The sequence below is a fragment of the Aquarana catesbeiana genome, linkage group LG06 (genome assembly GCF_042186555.1).
Source record: "Aquarana catesbeiana isolate 2022-GZ linkage group LG06, ASM4218655v1, whole genome shotgun sequence".
In the NCBI taxonomy this organism is placed as follows: Eukaryota; Metazoa; Chordata; class Amphibia; order Anura; family Ranidae; genus Aquarana; species Aquarana catesbeiana.
The window spans coordinates 212031506-212048574 of NC_133329.1; the positions used below are offsets into that span (position 1 = coordinate 212031506).

General features: G+C 43.3%; 1 protein-coding gene across 1 annotated transcript in view; it reads right to left on the reverse strand.

Moving 5' to 3' along the window:
* LOC141147710 (uncharacterized) overlaps nucleotides 1-15946 on the reverse strand; it is a 92566-nt gene extending 76620 nt beyond the window's left edge. Inside the window, exon 1 of the mRNA XM_073634904.1 lies at nucleotides 15853-15946. The gene's annotated coding sequence lies outside the window, so the exon portion shown is untranslated. The remainder of the gene's footprint in view (nucleotides 1-15852) is intronic.
* Between the last annotated feature and the right edge of the window lie 1123 nt (nucleotides 15947-17069).

Consider the following 17069-nt stretch of genomic DNA (forward strand, 5'->3'; position numbering starts at 1 on the left):
AACAATCCTCCTGTGCTCCAGTTCAGCTGCACTGCTAACTCAACAGAAATCAAGGCTGCTCAATTAAGTGCATAAACGAATGTAGGTATAAGACACTGGGAATAACTGCTAAATCCAACCAGTCACATGATCTAAGCGTTCCTTTAACCGTTTGCCACCCGCTGGCTGTCATATGACTACCAGGCGGCGCGGCTCTCGTTCTGGGAGGGCGTCATATGACGGCCCTCCATTTAAACAGGGAATGCGTGCGATTGTGTGGGCACATCCCCGTTCCTTTGGTGGCGGTGTGTCACGGAGACACCGCTCACCACTGAGGGAGGTGAACAGCCATTGGGCATGGCTGTTTACCACGTGATCGGCCGTGATGAAGTCATGGCCGATCACAGGTGGTACCGCCCCACTTTGCACGGCGCATACATGCGATCTCGATCGCGCTGCGCATGCATGTCGGTGGCGGCGTGTTCCTAGGAACACTGCTCTTCACCGACGCTGGTAAACAGCCATTGACCGGTGGCTGTTTACCACGTGATCGGCTGTGATCCTTTAACAGACGATCACTAAATGTCAACAAACCGCGGTAACAAGATGTTACCGGGTTCTCCTCCTCATACACCGATCGTGTGCGAGAAGGAGATTGCGTTAACATCTTGTTCCTGCTTACAGTGCACACCAATCACACACTGATTTCCCTCCCCAATAAAGAGGACCTGTCACCACCCCTCAAAGTACCTGTCACAGTTTATCTGAGTACCTGTCAGTCCATATGAGTACCTGTCACAGTTCATCTGAGTACCGAGTATCTGAGTACCTGTCACCGCCCTTCAGAATACCCGAATACCAGTCACCAGCCCATCAGATTACCCGAGTACCTATCTGTAGCCCATCAGAGTACCCAAGTACCTGTCACCAGGCCATCAGAGTACCCGAGTACCTGTCACTAGCCCATCAGAGTAACCGAGTACCTGTCACCAGCCCATCAGAGTAACCGAGTACCTGTCACCAGCCCATCAGAATAACCGAGTTCCTGTCACCAGCCCGTCAGAGTACCCTAGTACCTGTCTGCAGCTCATCAAGTTACCCGAGTACCTGTCTCTAGCCCATCAGACTACCCGAGTACCTATTTGCAGCCCATGCCTCATAGAATATACGTTGGGGTTTTTGCTTTCCAAAATGGGGTAATTTTGAGGGTAATTCCACTGTCCTGGTGCTCAAGGACCTTCAAAAGTGTGATAGATAGGAATGGAATGAGATGTGTAATTTATGCTCCTAGAATGCCTGAAGGTACTACTTCAATGTTGGGCCTCTGTATGTGGCCAGGCTGTGTAAAAGTCTCATGTGGTATCGCCATACTCAGGAAGAGTAGCAGAATGTATTTTGGGGTGTAATTTTTGCTATATACATGCTATGTGTTAGAATTATCTTATAAATTGACAACTTTGTGTAAAAAAAAAATGCATTTTCATTTTTTTTCCACATTTTCCAAAAACTTCTGGAAAAAAATGGACCATTCAAAAGACTCATTATGCCTCATAGATTATACATTGGGGTGTTTGCTTTCCAAAATCGGGTCATTTTTTGGGCAATTCCATTGTCCTGGAGCTCCTGGGCCTTCAAAAGTGTAACAGGTGGTTGAGAAATGAGATGTGTCATTTATGCTCGTAGAACGCCTGAAGGTGCTACTTCAATGTTGGGCCTTTGTATGTGGCCAGGCTGTGTAAAAGTCTCACACGTGTGGTATGGCCATACTCAGGAAGAGTAGCAGAATGTATTTTGGGGTGTAATTTGTTGTATGTATATGCTGTGTGTGAGAAATAACCTGATAATTTGACAATTTTGTAAAAAAATAAAAAATAAAAAACAAAAAAAACCCCTTCATGTTGCAAAGAATTGTGGGAAAAAATTACAACTTAAAAAAACTCACCATGCTACTTTACTCACTTAATACCTTGGAATGTCTACTTTCTAAAAAGGGGTCATTTGGGGGGTATTTGTACTTTCCTGACTTGTTAGTGCCGGTTCACACAATGCAACATGACTTGCAGGTCGACTCACCGAGGCGACCTGCACACGACTTCAGCGGCGACTTGCAAAACGACTTCTGTATAGAAGTCAATGCAAGTCGCCTGAAGTCGCCCCAAAAATACTACAGGAACCTTTTTCTAAGTCGGAATGACTTGCGTCGCTCCTATTAGAACGGTTCCATAGTACAGAACGTGACGTGACTTGTCTGGCGGCTAAGTCGCCTGACAAGTCGCACCTGTGTGAACTGGGGCTTAGTGTCTCAAGAAATGAGATTCACCTGATGTACTGAAGGCCTGATCAGATGTGATCATTTTTCAGTGATTGGCACCATAGTTTGTAGACTCTATAACTTTCACAAAGACCAAATAATATACACTAATTTAGTTTATTTTTACCAAAGATATGTAGCAGTATAAATTTTGGCCAACATTTATGAAGAAAAATTACTAATTAACAAAATTTTATGACAGAAACAAAGAAAAAGGCATTTTTTCACAAAATTTATGATCTTTTTTTATTTATAGCACAAAAAAAAAAAACCTGCTAGTGATTAAATACCACCAAAAGAGAGCTCTATTTGTGTGAAAAAAAGGACGCAAGTTTCATACGGGTACAGTGTTGCATGACTGAGTAATTGTCATTCAAACTGTGAGAGCGCTGAAATCTGAAAATTGGTCCGGGCAGGAAGGGGGTGTAAGCATGGGTGTAGCATAAGGGGTTGCAGGGGTCACAATTGCAACCCCACCCCTAGCTCCAGGTGGCCCCTGCAGCCTCCCTGTCATATTATCATATCCTCCACAAAATCCAGCTCCGATCTCCCCTAGGGCCCCACAGTCACGCTCCAGTACTGGGCTTCCACAGTCCACACCCCTCTGTTCCCATTGGCTGGGGAGAAGCTGTGAGCCATTTCCTGAATGGAGAGGAGCACGAGGTGAGAACAGCCCAGGGTGGGGAAGTGTCTGTGCTGTGTGCTGGCAACATAGAATGGTAACCGGGCTCAGCGAGGCAAGAGGAGGAGAGTGCCGTCTTGTAGCCACGATGGGACCGATGTCACTGGTGAAGTATGACACTGCTCAGTGTCTCTAATCACCAGCTGGGATTCTCTATACCCCCCCACCCGGGGATGTCTACTTACCTCACTTCCCTGACAACTAGGGAAAAGACACACACCTCTGGGAGGTGACGTTCCCCCAACACCTGCCAACACTGACAGAGAAACCTTCAGAAACTGCTAAAACAAACCCCTCAATCCTCCTCTGGGGGCCCCTGAAGGGCTGCAGGCTCCAGATTTTGTGTCACATGGCTTTGCTCTCCCAGATCTAAGTTGCCCCCCCCAAAGCCCCCTGACCACCTCCTCCACCCTGCATGCTATGCCCGGCTGCTGAGTTTCTTTACCATTATAGCACTCTATACTGTTCCTCCTCTGCAGGGCTGAAATCACATTACTTTACAACACAGTCAGTTAGCCATGATCTGCACAGGGTGTATCTGCCTACTGCAACTACACTGCCCTTCCGAACAGAGAATTTCACAGGTCAAAAGAGAAACATAAAAATCAGATAAACCTTGTGAAGACTGACAGACTGTGTGTAAAGGAATGTGATTTCAGTCCTGTGTAGTGTGTGTGTGTGTGGGGGGGAGCTGTATACAGTGCTGGGATGGGAAAAGAGCTCTGCCAAGTGACCTGCCAGTGATTCCTGTCCTCTGATCCTCCAGCGGTAATTCCTGTCCTCTGATGTAAAGAGGAACTCTGGGAAATCAAAACTCTTAAGCCACTTTGAGTATCTGCACGCACGTTGGAAGTAGTGGGGGGGGGGCAAGGTCAACTTTTGCATCGGGGCCCACAAGCTTCAAGCTACGCCTCTGGGTGTAAGTGTACTGTATTAAGGTGATTAAAGAGTTGGTTATCCAACAGATGGGAACACAGAAGGACCACTCACCTGATCATTTCATTGGACTTTATTGCTTAACCACTTCAGCACAGGAAGGATTTACCCAGTTCCTAAACAGACCCTTTTTTGCGATACGGCACTGTGTAGCTTTAAATGACAATTGCGCAGTCGTGCAGTGTTGTACCCAAACAAAATGGATGATCTTTTATTCCCACAAATAGAGTTTTCTTTTGGTGGTATTTGATCACCTCTGTGGTTTTTATTTTTTGCGCTATAAACAAAAAAAGAGTGATATTTTGAAAAAAAAGCAATATTTTTTACCTTTTGCTATAATAAATATCCCCAAAAAATTTCTTCCACAGTCCAATATGTATTCTTCTACATATTTTTGGTAAAAATTGATTGATTGGTTTGCGCAAAAGTTATTGCGTCTACAAAATAAGGGATAGATTTATGGCATTTTTATTAATAATTTTTATATTAGTAATGGTGGCAATCTGCGATTTTTATCGTGACTGCGACATTGCGGCAGACAGATCGGTCACTTTTAACACTATTTTGAGACCACTGGCATCTATACAGCAATCAGTGCTATAAAAATGTACTGATTACTGTGTAAATGTCACTGGCAGGGAAGGGGTTAAACACAAGGGGGCGATCAAGGAGTTAACTGTGTTCCCTCAGCATGTTCTAACTGTAGGGGGGGATGGGCTCACTAGAACATGAAAGAGATCACTGCTCCCGATCACTGGCAGCCTTGTTTCTAGTTGGTGCATCTACCATCTGACCCATGAAATTGTCCTGCAAGATATTTAGGAACTGGCGAACCTTAGACAAATGCCTGGTTCCCTTTGCCCAGTCTATGTCTGGATAATTAAAATCCCCCATTATAATAACAATTCCCATCCTAGCTTCTAATCCAAATTGTGATAGGAGGTCCATCTCCCCCTCCTCCCTCAGGTTAGGGGGCCTATAGCATACTCCCAGTATTTTCCCCTTAGCTTCATCCGTTTGGAGCTCTACCCATAAGGATTCCACCTCCTCTCTAGCTCCCTTTTTGATGTCATCTCTCTCATTCACTTGTACATTATTCTTGATATATAGGCATACCCCTCCCTCTTTTTTACCCGCTCTATCCCTGCGATAAAGGGAATACTCTTGAATGGTTGCCAGACAATCATGAGAGCTGTTGAACAAGGTCTCTGAAATTCCCACAAAATCTAAATCCTCCTTGTTCAACACTATCTCTAGTTCACTCATCTTGTCTGCCAGGCTCCTGGCATTGGTGAACATGCCACAGTTTACACCGGTCACATACTGTCCTCTTATTGGGTGTTCCGAGATTGCAAATAGGACTTGTTACTATACTTACCTTGGGTTTATGTGCTTTAGTGAATCTACCACTAATGCCCCCAACACTACCCTCTGGAATATGTTCATTGCTGACTATCTCTACCTCTGGACCCTCCCCCCCATCACCTAGTTTAAAAACCCCTTTAACTTTTAGGCCATCTTCACTCCCAGCAGATCTGCACCCTCCTCATTCTGGTGCAGTCCGTCCCTTCTATAGAACTGGTGACCGACTGAGAAGTTGGCCTAGTTCTCCAGGAACCCAAACCCCTCCTTACTACACCAGCTCCTCAGCCACGCGTTCCTTCCCTAGTCACCCTCTGCCTTTCTGGTGTGGCTCGAGGTACCGGTAGTACTCCTGAGAATACTACCTTGGAGGTCCTTTTCCTCAATTTAGCTCCCAAGTCCCTAAAATCGTTATTTAGGACACTCCACCTGCCTCTGACTTTGTCATTGGTGCCAACGTGCACCATGACAGGCGAGTCTTTCCCAGACCCTCCCAGTAATCTGTCCACCAGATCCGTGAGGTGCCCAACCCGAGCGCCCGGTAGACAGCATACAGTTCGGCACTTCAGGTCTTTGTCACAGATTGCCCTCTCTGTCCTTCTAAGAATTGAGTCCCCTACCACCAGAATCTGTCTGATCGACCTCCCTGGCACTTCACACTCTATCCTTCCTGACTGTCATCCATCTACTCATTTCAAGTGCCTGCACCTCTTTGTCTCCACCCGCCTCTGTGCTGGCCCCTGCAGGCACCTGCCGGGTACGTTCCCGACTCTCCTTTAGTATGGAGGGTCTTCTCAGTGCTGACAGTTGCTTCCCTAAAAGGGAACCTAGAAGGTTAAACCACTTTTCTTCCCTTAGTTTATATGGTGGCAGGGAAAAATCTGTCACATGTCCCAAATACCGCATGCGATATGCTTTAGTGGATGGAGGAGCTCACCATTATTTTCCTTATCCCATCTTTTGTTATTGTGGGATAATTCGATCTTGTTTCAAGAGCAGTTTTCGTGTTACGGCCCATGAGGACAGGACCTATTTCTTAAGGTGGGGGGTGTAAATGTAGCACATTCCTAGTTAGGAAAATTTCGTTTTTGGCTGATGCTGTAACCAGAGGAGCAGTGATTGTATGGTCAGGTCTGTTCAGGGCTTCACAGACTGGGAGTTTGATTGCTTCCCTTGCCCCTAGAAGAAATTTCTAGAGCTTAGGGAGAGAGAATTCAAATGACAAGCCTGAAAATTGAGAAAGGGCTAGCCAACCCCTGGGGGGGGGGTGCCCAGTTGGTGACTGTAAGGAGGAGGAGATGGTCTTTTTCCCTCCTGAGGGATATGGATCAGTGAGCTGAGGGGAGGGGGTGCTGCTTGCCCACTTTAGACTGGATTCTGGCTTTCATTACAAGAGGCTGCACCTATGAACTGATCTTGTTACAGGATTCTGGGCCTAGAGCCCTCTGTCTGTGCTGCACCTCAATGCTACTTCATGGTCCCCAGTCATGTACCAATCTAGCTGTACCTGTGCTAAAGCTCATGGTTCCCAGCTGTGAGTAAAATATTGTGCTACTGCTGTTTAGAGAGAGAGAAACAGAGTTGTCCTCTCCAGAATTGTGCTCAAGCATTTTGTAGTATTCCATAGCATCCCAAATCCCGTTCCCAAGTTTTACAAGCAATAAAATACAAAAGGACAGACCCCCTATGTTGGCAGGTGCAGTCTGTATCTCCCACTGTAGGCGGTGCTCTACCCATCTTGGGTAAGGCAGTGTCTCTTTAAAGCGTTTGTTACCCAGCACTCACATTCCCGATATGTGCCTGCTGTAAAATATACTTGTATGAGAAAGAATTCTGTTCTCTTTGTATTCCTTCCTTTATGCAAAATGTATCGTGTGCCTGCCAGATCCCTTGCTTTCCTATTAAAAACTGACCACCCTAATCAGGAGAGCACAATGTGGTCAGTTCTCTAGCTGTGCTGGGAACTCAGTATGCTCTCCTCCAATGATCAGACTTGTCCTGACCTGTCCCTGCTGTACAGCCATTCACTGTGAAGCTCAGTGTACTGCTGATTCTCCTCCCCCCAGCTCTTTTGCAGCTGAGAACAGAGAGAATGTGATCACTTATAAAAAAGGGAAAAAAAATATTCATCATGTTTTTTTATACATCTATACAACAATGTTTTGCCTTTCATTTCTATTTTAAACTGAATAGGTTGTTTTACAAGGTGATCATTTACACTCACTTTAAAGTGGTTGTAAACCCTCCTCTATTATTTTAGCTCATCTTAATCTATATAGCACAGGCAGTTGATCACTGCCTGTGAAAGTGCACTCACAGCTTTGGTTTCGATATAAAATCGCCCTCCTATGTGCTGTGATGTGTCCCGCGCTTGCGCACTGTATATATCCTTTCACGGCACGCAATGTGTGCTGTTTCTGTCTCTGCTTGCCGTGTCATTTGCTGACAATGAGAACGGCACAGAGTGAAGTCTCGGGATGCTAGTGATTTGCCATCTTCATTGTGTTCGCTCTGTTGCCGTAGTAACAGCAATACAGATAGAGGCTTGGTTCCGACGCTACAGCGCATGCACAAGGTTTCCACAGGGAAACTAACTAAGGGCGGTAATTACGTTCACAAAAGCTTCAGCATACAGGAGGATGAATGGCGTGGGTGATACCCGGAAGATCCTAAATAATAAAACTGATTAAAATGGTATTAACAAAGCTCGTTTAGGACAAATCTAAATATGTATGGCTTAGCAATGTTAAACACCATTTATATATTTAAAAAAAAACTAGATAAGTTACGGGGTTTACTTCCTCTTTAACCACTTCAATACTGGGCACTTATACACCTTCCTGCCCAGACCAATTTTCAGCTTTCAGTGCTGTTGCAGTTTGAATGACAATTGCGCGGTCATCCATCACTGTACCCAAACTAAATTTTTATCATTTTGTTCCCACAAATAGAGCTTTCTTTTGGTGGTATTTGATCACCTCTGCGGTTTTAATTTAAAAGACAGAAAATTTTGAAAAAAATAAAAGTTTTGCTTTTGTTTCCGTTATAAAATTTTGTAAATAAGTAAGTTTTCTCTTTCACTAATTGGCACTGGTAAGGCGGCACTGACAGGCACTGATAAGGTGGCACCGATGAGGTGGCACCATTGAGCGCGCACTGACGGGCACTGACAATGGGCACTGATATGCGGGACTGATGGGCACTGGTAGGCGGCAATGATGGGCACTCATGGGTGGCACTGGTGGGCACTGATGGGTTCTTATGGGTGGCACTGATAGACAGCACTGCTGGGCACTGATAGGTGGCACTGCTGGGCACTGAAAGGCTGCAAAGATGGGTTCTTATGGGTGGCACTGATAGGCGGCACTGCTGGGCACTGATAGGCGGCACTGATGGGCACTGATAGGCGGCACTGATGGGCATTGATACATGGCACTGATATGCGGCACTGATATGCGGCACTGATATGAGGCACTGATAGACATCCCTGGTGGCACTGGCAGTGGTAGGCATTGTGAGTGGGCACTGATTGGCAGCTGCCTGGGCATTGATTGGCAGCTGCCTGGGCACAAATTAGTATCTGGGCAGCATGATGGTGGTCCTGGGTGGGATCCGAGGGGGGCTGTGCTGATAAACAATCAGCACAGACCCCCCCTGTCAGGAGAGCAGCTGATCGGCTCTCTTCTACTCGCGTCTGTTAGACGCGAGTGAGGAAAAGCCAAACACCGGCTCTTCCTATTTACATCGTGATTAGCCGTGATTGGACAGGGCTGATTGTGTGGTAAAGAGTCTCCGTCAGAGACTCTTTACCTAGATCGGTGTTGCGGGGGGGCCAGACTGACACACCGCAACAACGATCGCCGTGATGCGCGCCCCCACGCCTCCACCAAAGTATGCACTCACCAGAAGTAAAACATACAGTATGAGGGCTTCAATGTAATCTCTTTAGCAAGCACTCCTCCCCGCCTCTTCTGGTTTACAGCATGAAATCATCATCACAGAAAACAGCGAACTGAATCTAAAAAGCTCACCACCAAGAGCCCAAGAAGTGCTTATATGGTGTAGTATTCTATTTTAAAAGTAGTTTTACATAAAACTGCTGCAGTGCAATGAAGCATATAAACAAACTGGCCAGACTTACAGTAATGGCGCCTGCTCTGAGCACACGAAAGTGGCGGCGTGACGTCAGCGCATAGGCCCCTCCCTAGAGATTACATTGAAGCCCTCGTATGTTTTATTTCTGGTGAATGCATAGTTTGGTGGAGGCTAAATAGCACTGAATCTTTCCATAACACCTGGTAGAGTTTCTTGACTGCTGTTTTGCTTTTTGTTCTTGTACTTCTGGTGAGTGCATAGCAGATCAGAGTCTAAGCACTGAAAGAAGCTTCCTACACTTAGTGGACACTTTCATATTTATTTTTGTACTCACTATATTATTATTTGGACTATTACTCATTATATACATTATTGTACATTTTTTTGCACTTCTATACTGTATTAATCACTTAATTGGGCTATCACATTTGTATTTTAAATCAAGCACTACACTTTTATTGATTGGATTTGTCTACAAGTTTTGTCACCTTGCATGCCAGCAGTTACACTGTTCAGGGAGCTCACTATATTATTGTTTTTTGGTGGCCACATCATTGTCTGTGAACTTTCAAAAAAGGACTCCAGGAAGTAAACAGAAGAAGAGAGAAGGATCATCATTTGACTGTGGCTTCAGATAAATAAAAAGGGATCAATTCATACCAATGATTAGTTAGAAGAGGCTGGGAGGAAAGTTGCTAATATCCTGTAGTGTGGGCTTCAAATCCTAATGTAAACTAGCTGTAGTGCAAAGTTATTTGCTCCCAAATGAATGTGCATTTTCCTATGCTGCTAACAATTTTTAATTCAGGTGCACTGATGGCTTCTACAGTTAGAGGGTGCTGCCTAGCACAATGTGCCCTAACAAATAGTTGCATAGTTATTTAGGTTGAAAAAAGCCTATCTAGTTCAACCAATAGAAAAAATAAAAAAAATGGAAACCTCCATATACACAATTCTGTACCCACATTTGATTCAGGAAGGAAAAGTACCCCTTGTAAGGCTAGGTTTACACTATCACGGTTTCCATACGGCCACATTTGCACAGTGAGAGAAGCTTATTAATTTAAATAGGCTGCTATACCTGATAGAAACGCAAGGAAACAGTCCCTGTACTTTTTATAAAATCACAGCCACAGGCAAACTACAAAATGCTATGTGTTTCCCTGCACAGGAAAATGTTCTGCGATTTTCAGTATGTGCCATTAAAAATAGCCATCGGCCTAAAGCCTGTACGTGGATCAAAATTCAGCTGGTTCAGTTGGAACAGTCGGAATTTCCATCCATGCAGGGGCACTGTGGTTGTACAGAAGTCAATCTTCTGTACATCCGCCCTGTCAGATTTCCCCCTCTTGATCAGCACTGCAGGCTAAAACCTGCAGTGCTGATCGTTGCATTCTGATGGGGAGGATTCCCCATCTATCAAGTGTGTGGACTGCTTAAGTAGAGTCTATGGACTGTTTAAGTAGATTTGTATGTTTTTGCTATGATATTTCCGATTATGGAGAACATACTTTATCTACTGCAATCAAAGAATTTCAGATAACAGTTTTTACTGCAACATGTGTTCAGGCTGTAAACTAGGCAACGATAAAAATACATTTTTCCAAGCAGATGATTCATTTATAACAATGATAGCAACATTGTAAGTTCCTTATTTGAAATATTGAACTAGTGCACTGCAAATCATATCATAAATGCTATGATTACCGGAGTGTAAATACACTAGAAAGCCTGCTTTAAAATAGAAACCTTTTTAGGATCTACTATAATATTGGTAATGTATTTATTTAAATATGTAAACTCCTAGAATCACTTTAATAAAAGCCTTCCGAATGAGCATAGCTTCTGCACCTACTGTACCTAAGAGTTACATGACTCAGTATGTTTAATTAAGAAATCTAGGTATGGATATTTTATACATAGTTACAATAGTCCAGGTTGGACTAATGTAATTATGTATATACCATACCTGACTGATGCCCCTGGGATCTGGAAATCACTGGAGTAAACAGCACTACTCCAATGATCTCCACTAGCCTCCAGGCCCCATGCCGAGCGGCTGCCCTGTTGCATTCTGAATGCAGAAGATCAGCCATTTGACATAAACGCCATTCAGAGAATTATTTGCATCTTCTGAATGGGGAGGTGATACAGCACTGTGGATGACAGATCAGTATACTGGCCCGCTGCCGGTACCATGTGGTCGCTGTGACCTATCACAAGCAGATTACATGACATGCCAATGACAGTCCATCTGTACCATGTGATAAGCTGTGGCCAATTACAGTAATACACCCTGAATGAATTGAATTCGTTCAGTAAACATGCCTGCTTATAAATAATCTCAATCATCTTCCCAGAGTAATAGCAGCGCATCCAATTCGCATAGCAGGAGATTGTGACCCTCTATGGAGCTGGTTCACACATCTCTGCAGTGGCTCCGGTGCACATTTTGGTCTGTTTCAGGTCCGAATTCAGCAAAAATTTCAGGCTGAAATCGGACCTGAAACAATTAATGGAGATGCACTGGACTCCCACTGTGATCCGGAGCATGCTGCAGTGTGAACCCAGCCTCAAGAAAGGAGATAGGCCATCAGTACATCAGGATTGATCGATTTTCAGATCAATATACCATAGTTTGTAGGCGCTATAACCTTCCTACGGACTAAATAATATAAACTGATTTGGGTTATTTTCACCAAAGAAATGTAGCAGAATACGTTTTGGTCCAAATTTATGAAGAAAGATTATTTATTTGCAAAATTGTATAACAGAAACAAAAAGAAACGCATTTAAAAAAAAAGTTATGTCTTTTTTTGGTTATTTACCAAAAAAAAAAAAAAAACAGTGGTGAATAAATACCACCAAAAGAAAGCTATATTTGTGTAAAAAAGCTGATAAAAATCTCATATGGGTATAGTGTTGCATGACCACGCTATTGTCATTCAAAGTGTGACAGCATTAAAAGTTGAAAATTGGCCTGGGCAGGAAGTGGGTAATAATGTTCGATATTGAAATGGTTAAATAATAGCTCCCAACTGTCCCTGATTTCGAGGGATTGTCCCTGATTTGGAACAAAGTTCCTCTGTCTATATAGTTGTATATAGAATGCACTATTTATCTTTCAAAAAGTGTTCCCAGTGCTAAACCTTCCATCCAATTTCTAAATTGCTGCATTTGTAAATTTCAAAACTCAGTATAAAGGAACAGTAGTGGTATAAGAAAAAAAAGCACTAACTAATTTTTTTTTGTATAATTCCCCTTTAACCACTTAACGACCGCGCCACAGCCGAATGACGGCTACAGCATGGCTCAATAACTCTGGGAGGGCGTACATTGACGTCCTCCCCGAATCGCGATCCCGAGTGCCCCCTGGGACACGCACCCGGGAATATCCATGACTGCCAGGTCCAGAAGACCCGGCGCATCATGGATCATGGTAAATGGCCGCTGATAGCAGCCGTTTACCATGTGATCGCTCCGTCAAATGACGGAGCAATCACTTGTAAACAAACTGGCGTCATGTCCGGTTCCTCTCTCCCCTCTCTGTACCGATCAGTACAGTGTGAGCAGAGAGGGGAGAGATAGGGTGCAACAGCGCTGATCTGTGCCCATTGAAGCCTCATCCATCCATCCATGCTCAGCCATCCATCCCTAATCAGCAATACTCATCCATGCTCAGCCATCCATCCATCCCTAGTCAGCAATAATCATCCATGCTCAGCCATCCATCCTTAATCAGCAATACTCATCCATGCTCAGCCATCCATCCCTAATCAGCAATACTCATCCATGCTCATCCATCCATCCCTAATCAGCAATACTCATCCATCCATAATCAGCAATACTCATCCATGTCCAGCCATCCATCCCTAATCAGCAATACCCATCCGTTCTCAGCTGTACCCAGCCATCCCATCCATACTCAGCCATACTCAGTCGTACCCAGCCGTACTCAGCCATACTCATTCATGCTCAGTCATCCCACCCATACTCAGCCATCCCCATCCACGGCTCATCCATCCCCATTCATGCTCATCCATGCCACATCCGTTCTCATCCATGCCACTAGACTGCCTCACAAAAGTGTAATAGGTAGTCAAATTAGATTTGAAATGTATGCCCCTAGAACACCTGACAGTGCTCCCTTAATGTTGTGCCTCTGTGTGTGTCCAGGATATGGAAAAGTCTCCCACATGTGGTATCGCCGTACTCAGGAGGAGTAGGAGAATCTATTTTTGGGTGTAATTTTTGGTATGTACATGCTATGTGTTATAAATATTGTATAAATGGTCAACTTTGTGTAAAAAAAAAAAAAAAAAAGCGTTTTCATTTTCTTTAAACATTTTCCAAAAACATGTAGAAAGAAATGACATGACTCATTATGCCTCATGGATTATACGTTGGGTTGTTTTCTTTCCAAAATGGGGTAATTTTTGGGGCTTTTCCATTGTCTTGGTGCTCCAGGGCATTCAAAATTGTAATGCCCCGTACACACGGTCGGATTTTTCCGACGGAAAATGTGTGATAGGACCTTGTTGGAAATTCCGACTGTGTGTAGGCTCCATCACACATTTTCCATCGGATTTTCCGACACACAAAGTTTGAGAGCAGGATATAAAATTTTCCGACGGATCCGAAATCCGTTGTCGGAAATTCAGATCGTGTGTACACAAATCCGACGGACAAAGTGCCACGCATGCTCAGAATAAATAAAGAGATGAAAGCTATTGGCCACTGCCTCGTTTATAGTCCCGACGTATGTGTTTTACGTCACCGCGTTTAGAACGATCGGATTTTCCGACAACTTTGTGTGACCGTGTGTATGCAAGACAAGTTTGAGCCAACATCCGTCGGAAAAATCCTAGGATTTTGTTGTCGGAATGTCCGAACAAAGTCCGACCGTGTGTACAGGGCATTAGAGTTAGTCAAGAAATTATATGTATAATTTATGCTCCAAGAACGCCTGACGGTGCTCCCTGCATGTTGGGCCTCTGTATGTGGCCATGCTGTGTAAAAGTCTCACACATGTGGTATCGCCATACTCAGGAGGAGTAGTAGAATGTGTTTTCGGGTGTAATTTGTGATATGCATATGCTGTGTGTCAGAAATAACCTGCTAATATAACAATTTTGTGAAAAAAAGAAAAAAAATCTTGATTTTGCAAAGAATTGTGGGAAAAAATTACAACTTCAAAAAACTCACCATGCCTCTTACTAAATGCCTTGGGATGTCTACTTTTCAAAAATGGGTCATTTGGGGGGTATTTGTTCTTCCATGGCTTGTTAGGGTCTCAAGAAATGAGATAGGCCGTCAGTACTTCAGGTGTGATCAATTTTCAGAGATCGGCACCATAGCTTGTGAACTCTATAACTTTCACAAAGACCAAATAATATACACCAATTTGGGTTATTTTTACCAAAGATATGTAGCAGTATAAATTTTGGCCAAAATCTATGAAGAAAAATTACTAATTTGCAAAATTTTATAACAGAAACGAAGAAAAATGCATTTTTTTAACAGAATTTTCTGTCTTTTTTCTTTTATGGCACAAAAAATAAAAAACCCAGTGGTGATAAAATACCACCAAAAGAAAGCTCTATTTGTGTGGAAAAAAAGGACAAAAATTTCATATAGGTAGTGTTGCATGACTGAGTAATTGTCATTCAAAATTTGAGAGCACCGAAAGCTGAAAATTGGTCTGGTTAGGAAGGGGGTTTAAGTGCCCAGTGTCAAGGGGTTAAGGGGGCCTGGTAGGGGTGTGTCCTATTCCTACATACTTTTGCTAAAAGGTGACCTTGTTCCCATCTCAAAAAGTTGAGAGGTTTGGTTAAATAGTGGTTCTATAGTGACCATCACTACTAACAAACCAGACCAATACAGTCTGAGAACTAACGTTTGGAAATCACTGGTGGTTACAGTGAGCATAGAATATTTATTTTGTTGTAAACAAAGAAGTTGGTTTAAATAAACTACTGCACAGAAAACTACTCCTACTTATTCACTACTACTTATGCAATATCTCCTTCTGCCATACACTCCCACATTCCACAAACAGGCCCCCTCATGATTACATGTACTATTGAACATCCATAGCGATGTCCACTCCCAACCACAGCCGCCTATATTAATTACTTCCACCCTCACTTAGCTAAGCCTCTTTAGATGAGCAAAAACCAGACAGTCACTGTCCCCATTGTCTTCAACTGAACTGGTGGCTGTGTTCCCATCCAAGCACACATTGCATAGAAAATTATTCTGATAGCTGGAGGAAGGCCACACAGCTAATTTGGGCAGGCATAATCATTTTGCAGCAAACTGCTGTAGCCTGAACAAGAGAGCCTTCTGTCTCTGAGAAAAGAGGATGGCTTGATGCACTTCACCCCAACAAATTTAGACCATTTCTATAAATTAAAAAATAGGTAGTAAAGGTTGGACAATTTTTGCAAATTATTGCATATTAGAAAAGGAAGATAACATTTCTGACCTGATCAAGAATTGGATTTCCGTAGGTTTATTAAACTTCCACAGGCAGCTGGTTTATGAGTGATCAGCAAAGCTGAAACACATTGCACCATAAAGATAGGGTGAGGCCGGTTCAAAGTTTAACCAACTAATCAAATGCCCTTCATGACATTAGAAAGGAAACAATGACAAACATTTCTAATAATTGTTTCTCCTTTTTTTGTGAACTTTGCATTTGGTGTTTTATGTAGCCTTCTGCTATCAGGAAAGAATACGGTCCTGTACAAGCATGCACCTTGGGGGTGACTTTCCTGGATATATACATGCTCAGCGTGTTTAGTTTTCTCAGCCATACTGGTGTCTTTTGTTGCACAAATACTGTGGATGGACTTTAACGATCCTGAGGTGATATACTGCACTAAATAAATATGCTCTTGGGCTGCTACAAGGGACTTTGTTCAAAGTTTTTATCATCTTCTTGAAAACATATACACAATGATAACTTCATCTGATGATGTGTTCATTTCTATTGTCTATGGTATATAGGTTGACAAAAGTAGTCTTGATTCAGCCAATTGCGGTCATAGGAAGCCTTGGCCAGTATTAATGTCTCTGTTTTTTTAATATTTTTACATGTTTTGGTTTCAACCTAATTATTGAGGAAGCACCCAAAGCTAATCTTTCATATTGCTGATCTTGCTGTCAAATCAGGTAATGTTTCCCAGATCTTATTCATCCAGGTTTGATGATTTCATGCCGACTGTAGCGACATTTTATATAATTATAATGCTAACAGTGGAGCGCTTTGTGGTTCTGTCCTGGTGTAGAACCTCCTCAAAGTTTAATGTGTTGTGAATAGTTAAAAAACCTTCAGCGCATGACTGATATAAAGAATGCTTTTGTAAGGATCATGCTCATTACCTGCTTGTTTGGGCTGGTTGACCAACAGCAGGTTGCCTGATGTTAGTTTATGTTTTGGGTGATTGATCAGCAGACATCTTCATATTGGTCATTTAGTACTCATCCTCTTATATATTGCTTGTCTGCTGGGCAGTTGCCTGTTGGACCTCCATCTGCTGAGTGTCATTTACCTGTAGACTATCTGCTGGTTCTTAGTCTTTTAGGTGGTTGTCAGTCAGTCATCAACCTTCAGGACCCCCATCACCTAAGCTAGGTCTGTGTCCCTTGTTTTTGAGCACTGCAGTCTTTCATCCTTAGCTTCTGCTCTAAATTCTATCC